The following is a 6253-nucleotide window of genomic DNA, read 5'->3' as shown; positions in this document are numbered from 1 at the left end:
AGACTGGGGAGCTTAAACAACAGGAATTTAGTTTTGCACAGCTCTGGAGTCTAGAAATCCCAGCTCAAGATGCCAGTCCGTTTGGTTCCTTATGAGAGTTCTTCTCTTCCTGGCCTATAGATGGCTCCCTTCTCGCTGTGTACTCACATGGCAGAGAGAGAGAGAGAGAGAGAGAGAGAGAGAGAAAGAAAGAGAAGGAAAGAGAGAGCAGGTGCTCTGGTGTCTGCTTATAAGGACACGAATCCTATCAGATCAGGACCTCATTTAACCCTAATTATCTCCAGAAAGGCCCTTTCTCCAAATTAGGGGTTATGTTTTCAACATAGGGATTTGGGGGACACACAATTCAGTCCACAGCAGTGGCCTTAAACATTTGTAGGTCTTATTTTTCTCCAAAGAGAAAGATTTCAAGAAATATTCTTGGAAGTAATCCAGCCCAACATCCAAGTTCCCGTGCTTTCCAACTCAGTAACCCAACTCAAGGTTCACAATATTCCTTATCAGCGTTCTACGGGTTCCAAAGAGCTTTCACTTCTCATCTGGCCACCCTAGTCATCACCTAAGAATCCCAAATTCCACCAACAGGGAGCCAGCTCTGGCTGTCCACTGTTGCTGTCTTTAGACCAGAGGATAGAGGATTCCTGTCTTAGCGTTTTCAAAGGTAGGGAGTGGTCACATGGTCAGGTCATGAACTATGGACAATAATCCATTGTCATCATCCTTAACTGTCATATCACCAGTGGGCATTTTGGAATCCATTATTATTTTATGGTCAGATGGGAAACTTCCTAGGACCCTTACGATAGTGTCAAAGACTTGGAAAGCTGATTCTCTGTGAAATCAAGCTGTGTTGATCAGTAACTTCACTGCTTTCTGGAGCTCAAGGCCCCCCAGAAGACGCTTTGCCTACATCTCATTGGCCAGCACTGGGCCACTTGGCCAAAACTAACAGCAAGGAAATCTGGGAGCGTGAGTATCTGACGTTCCGAGAAGTGAGTTTTGCCAGCAAAAAGGGAGCCGAGAATGGCTCTCAGGTGTTCTACCAACACATGACCATGATTCTGAACAGCCCAGATGAAAAGGGGCTGTCAGAGGAAGGAGAAAGTGGAGCTGGGCATGAGGTGAATGACTCAGTAAAGGAGGCCAGGCTTTGAAAAGGATTTCAGCCCTAGCAGGGAAATGCAGCAGGAAGTGCAGAGGACCAGAACAGAGGCCATGGGTAATTAGACAAGGATGCTGCATCTTGTTTCTCACGTAGATGCCCCAGGAGTTAGGTTCATGCCTCATGCCCCTCCTAGAAGAACAAGTTACAACACTGGGTGAGGACCTTGTAAGGGGATCAGGGTCAGGGTAACTGGTTCAGCAGCATCATTTGGGGCAGGGGAAGGAGGGGGAATGAGCATCTTAAAAGATAACACCCTTTGATCTCTTTGTGCATGTGTTTCATGCTCTTGCTTGAAATCTGCCTTCTCCAGTGATTGTTCACCATAGCCATAACAATTCTATCTATGTATTATCTTTAGTGACTATTTTTAAATTATTTTATTTATTTTAATTTTTTAGAAAATTTTATTTTATATCGGACTGTAGTTGATTAACAATGTTGTGTTAGTTTCAGGTGTACAGCAGTGATTCAGTTATACATATACGTATATCTATTCTTCTTCAAATTCTTTTCCCATTTAGGTTATTACTGAATATTGAGCAGAGTTCCCTGTGCTATGCGGTAAGTCCTTGCTGGTTAACTATTTTAAGTATGGTAGTGTGTATATGTCAATCCCAAACTACCAGTTTATCCCTCCCCCCACCCTTTGGTAACCATACGTTTGTGTTCTATGTCTGTGAGTCTGTTTCTGTTTTGTAAACAAGTTCATTTTATCATGTTTTTCGATTCTGCATATAAGCGACATCATATGTTATTTGCCTTTCTCTGTCTGACTTACTTCACTTAGTATGATAATCTCCAGGTCCATCCATGTTGCTGCAGATGACATTATTTCATTCTTTTTATGGCTGAGTAATATTCCATTGTATACATGTACCACATCTTCTTTATCCATTTGTCTGTCAATGGACATTTAGTTTGCTTCCATGCCTTGGCCATTGTAGATAGTGCTGCTATGAACATTGGGGTGCATGTATCCTTTCGAACCATGGTTTTCTCCAGATATATGCCCAGGAGTGGGATTGCTGGATCATATAGTGGCTCTATTTTTAGTTTTTTAAGGAACCTCCATACTGTTCTCCCTAGTGGCTATATTTAGCGACTATTTGAAAAGTTCCAATTTTAGAGAATGTGCTGAGAGGTAATGACCCATTATCACCCAGTTCTCCTTGAAGCTATGCTTCCCTCACCCAACCACATCCCACTTTTCTCCCCTTCTAAGAAGACTAGACATTGGCCAGATCAGGGATGAGGACAAAGGATGAATTGCTGATGAATTTCAAGCCCCCTCAGAAGTGAGAGAGGAGTTTTGTACTTGCCCCCTGAGTGCAAGTATAATGATAAAGAAATGATAACTCTAGCTTCCGTCTATTAAAGCATCACTTTTGTACTTGGAGAGTAGTTTTCAGCCTTGGCAATGCATTGGAATCACCTGAGATATTTTAAAAGATTCTAATATTCACGCTCACATTAGAATCTCTAGAGGTGGGGTCCAGACATCAGCAAATTTTTGGAAGGTTCTCAGTGATGCTGGTGTGCAGAAGAGTTTGAGAATCATTGTACTAGACAGTGTTCTAAAAGCTTTAGATAGGTGATCACTTTTAATCCTCACAACGACCCATTAAAGGAAGGTACCAATAATATCCCCATTTGCAGATGAATGAACTGGGCTTCAGAGAGATTAGGCCATCAGCTAGAGGTTACATAGTTCAAGGCAACAATACTGAGACTCAAACCTGAGTCTGTCTGACTCCTGGGTCCTGCTCTCCACTGCTTCACAAGGCTGCAGCTGCAGGAAACAGGTCGTTCTGTCTGACAGCTGGGGTGAGGAGGCAGCAGTCTTCTGCTGACGACACCCAAGATTGCTCCCAAATGGTGTTCCCCTGACTTCGTCTGGGGAAACCTAATGGCTGCAATTGTGTTATAAAATTATCACTTTACCCATGCAAATGGGCCAGAGCAACCGCTTGTCTATTCCTGTGGTTCTCCCAGATTATTAAATAACCAGCTGCCTCCCAATATGTTTGCAGCAGCCTAATTCAACGGCTCCGTGTACTTGCATATTCATGGCTTCCAATCCACAGCCCAGGCTTGCAGGACTCTTCCAACGGGGCTCCAAAAGTTAATTTATCTTGACAATTTAAATAAATACACTTCCACTGGCTTTAGTGACTCCTTCAGATTCAGTAAGTCCCTTGACAGAAAGGAAGTCAGAGATGGGGGCAGAGGGGGCGGGGTCAGGTATGGGTCTCAAGGGCAAGTGTAGCAGAAAGAACAAACCATTGAGATGGTGGAGAGAGAACCCCAAGATGGTCAGGCAGTAGCATTCCAAGTTCTACTTTGCTGATTTCAAGTGTTGAGACTTTGGGCAAGCTATTCGATTGATCTAAGCCCCTTGTTCTTCATCTATAAAATGGGAATGACCAATTCATACACAGGGTTATAGAGAGAATTTGATGAAACAATGCAATTTCCTAAGCTTCTATCATTCTTGTTTTGCCTTCAGGCACTTGTACCTCCAGAGTGACATGTTCCTTAATTTTCCCCCTGTAAATTGACCCACTTCTATTCTTAACTTGAATATTATTTATCCATGACCTTGTTAAGAACATCTTGCAAATCTCAACAACATTGGCTTTCCTAACACACAGTAAAATGGTGGATGACTTTAAAAACTGAATTCCTCCATATGCCACCTTAGTGGTACCCGGAGTGCCCTTGGGGAGAGTCTGCACAGTGGAGGGTGTGGCCATAGCTGAGCACAGCGCATAGGAGATAGTCGGTACTTACTTGTCTCATCCTCTTCTTTTCTCAATGCCAGCCTCACAGGTGAGAAAGATTCAAATACGGCAAAATTGATTGAAAGTCCCTGCCAAGTGCCTGGTGTGGGGACCGTGGGCCAGCTCAGCTGTCGAGAGGGAACAGAGTCAGCTACTGTATGGGCAAAGGCTGACCACGCCCCGGCTTCTCGTCCCGGTTTGGAGCAGCCGTGCATTCATGGCATGGACTCCAGCCGGGCTGCTTGGGCTCAAGCCTTAGCCGTGCCAACTACTAGCAAAGCCACCATCAGCAGACCTCCAACCATCTGTGCCTCAGTGTCTTTATCTGCAAGATGGAGAGAATGATAACTACATAATAGGGTCAGTGTGAGGATGAGAACGTGTGCACACCTTCAAACAGTGCCTGGTACAGAGCAAGTACCCATTAAAGGGTTATTAAGGCTTTAAAGATTTCTTTTTTTTTTTTTTTTTTTTTTGCAGTACGCGGGCCTCTCACTGTTGCGGCCTCTCCCGTTGCGGAGCACAGGCTCCGGACGCGCAGGCTCAGTGGCCATGGCTCACGGACCCAGCCGCTCCGCAGCATGTGAGATCTTCCCGGACTGGGGCACGAACCCGTGTCCCCTGCATCGGCAGGCGGACTCTCAACCACTGCGCCACTAGGGAAGACCTAAAGATATTTTTTAAATGCACTGGAGTACACATCAGTTTGCGGTCCATCTTGCCTTCCCTCCCTCTTCCTTCCTTCCTTCCTTCCTTCCTTCCTTCCTTCCTTCCTTCCTTCCTCCTCCCTCCCTTCCCTCCTCTCTTCTTCCTTCTATCCTTTCTTTCCCTCCCATCTCTCTTATTTCCTTCCTCCCTCCCTGGGTCCTGTCTTCTTCCCACACACACAGAGGGCCTCCCATCCCTCAGATACTTGTTCAGACTCTTTCCTCTACACGGTAGGTCTTAATTAACCAATTTTGCAGGTGAAACTGAAGAGGCTGCAGCTTGGAGAAAATCAGTGACTTGCACAGATTCACACAGCCAGTGCATACCTAAGCCTACATCTTTTCCCTGAATTGCACAGTGAAAGTAATACAAACTTAGGGAAATTAAGATGATTCCTCCGCGCGCCACCTAACGCATTGCATATACCTCCAGTACGCACGTCGCTTTTGGAGATGTTCTGGAACAGTGTTTGTTAAGGAACAAGCTTTGACTTTTGAATTAGAGTCTCCTCCTGTGTCTGAAGTGCATGTGAGAGCACAGAATGTTACAGTTAGGAGGGTGGCCTCTGGAGCCAGACTGCCTGGGTTTAACTCTGGTTCCTCCCCTTTTTGGTCATGAGATGCTGGGCACGTCCCTCCATTTTCCTGATCCTCAGTCTTTGTATCTGAAAGATGGGGGATACTATAATAGCGCACTTGCCTCCTGAGGTGGATATGAGTAATAAAAGAGGCAACACAAGAGAAGTGCTCAGGGCAGCACCTGCTAAGCACCAATAAATACTAGTTATTGTTATCATTATTCTGAGCATTATAAGAAACTACAAGGCAACTGTTCAAATGCAAACTGATGTCTATAGCAGTAGTGGGGTCCAGGCACTCCCCTCCCTCAAGGGAATCTGCCTGCATTCAAATCCACCTACCACCTCTAGGCTGTGTGGCCTTGAGTAGGTTCTTACCCTCTCTGAGCCTCAGTTTCCTTACCTAGAAAAGGAGAATAATAGTAGTATCTGCCTCAAGCTGATTGTGAGGATGAAATAAAATAACACAAGAGAAGCACTGAGGGCAGAGCCTGATGCATAGAAAATAATCTTAAAGGTGAATTATTATTATGAGGCTGGGCTCTGCTCAGTTCCATTGCATGGATGCCAAGTTTAGGGGACAAGCATGGCATAGCTTTTCTTTCCTTTTTAAATCACCAACCCTCTACTTATGTATTACCTGATGCTCCCTCCCTCTTTAGGTAAACACACCTGGGGATGCTCCAGATGCTTGCAGCTGGCAGGATGTCAGCCCCCTCTGTCGGCAGCACCACCAGCTGGGCTCTCCGCTTGGGGAACCGCATTGCTCCAAAGCCTACCGGGAGTGGCCAGAGGCCACGAAGGGAGGGTCTGAGCAGGGCAGGAGGGGAGGAAAGAATCACCTCGGAGTGTCTGTCTTGCCTTCTACTTTTCCTCAGGAGAATCATAAATTACCCCCCTTTACTCGCTCACCACTGCTCCCACGGAAATTACATTCACAGCCTGTATTTTAAATCCTATATATTGTGTGGTTTAATCTGGAATTCTTTTTTTCACTCTAATAGGGCACTTTAATAACATTCA

The 6253-nt window shown here is 45.2% G+C and overlaps 1 pseudogene; it reads right to left on the bottom strand.

Moving 5' to 3' along the window:
- Nucleotides 1-346: 346 nt before the first annotated feature.
- LOC113630323 (ER degradation-enhancing alpha-mannosidase-like protein 1 pseudogene) lies at nt 347-5994 on the bottom strand (annotated as a pseudogene).
- Between the last annotated feature and the right edge of the window lie 259 nt (nt 5995-6253).

The sequence above is a fragment of the Aethalodelphis obliquidens genome, unplaced genomic scaffold (genome assembly GCF_003676395.1).
Source record: "Aethalodelphis obliquidens isolate GAN/ISIS:26980383/991018 unplaced genomic scaffold, ASM367639v1 scaffold30, whole genome shotgun sequence".
NCBI classification, from domain to species: Eukaryota; Metazoa; Chordata; class Mammalia; order Artiodactyla; family Delphinidae; genus Aethalodelphis; species Aethalodelphis obliquidens.
This window is presented reverse-complemented; position numbering and strand designations above follow the sequence as displayed.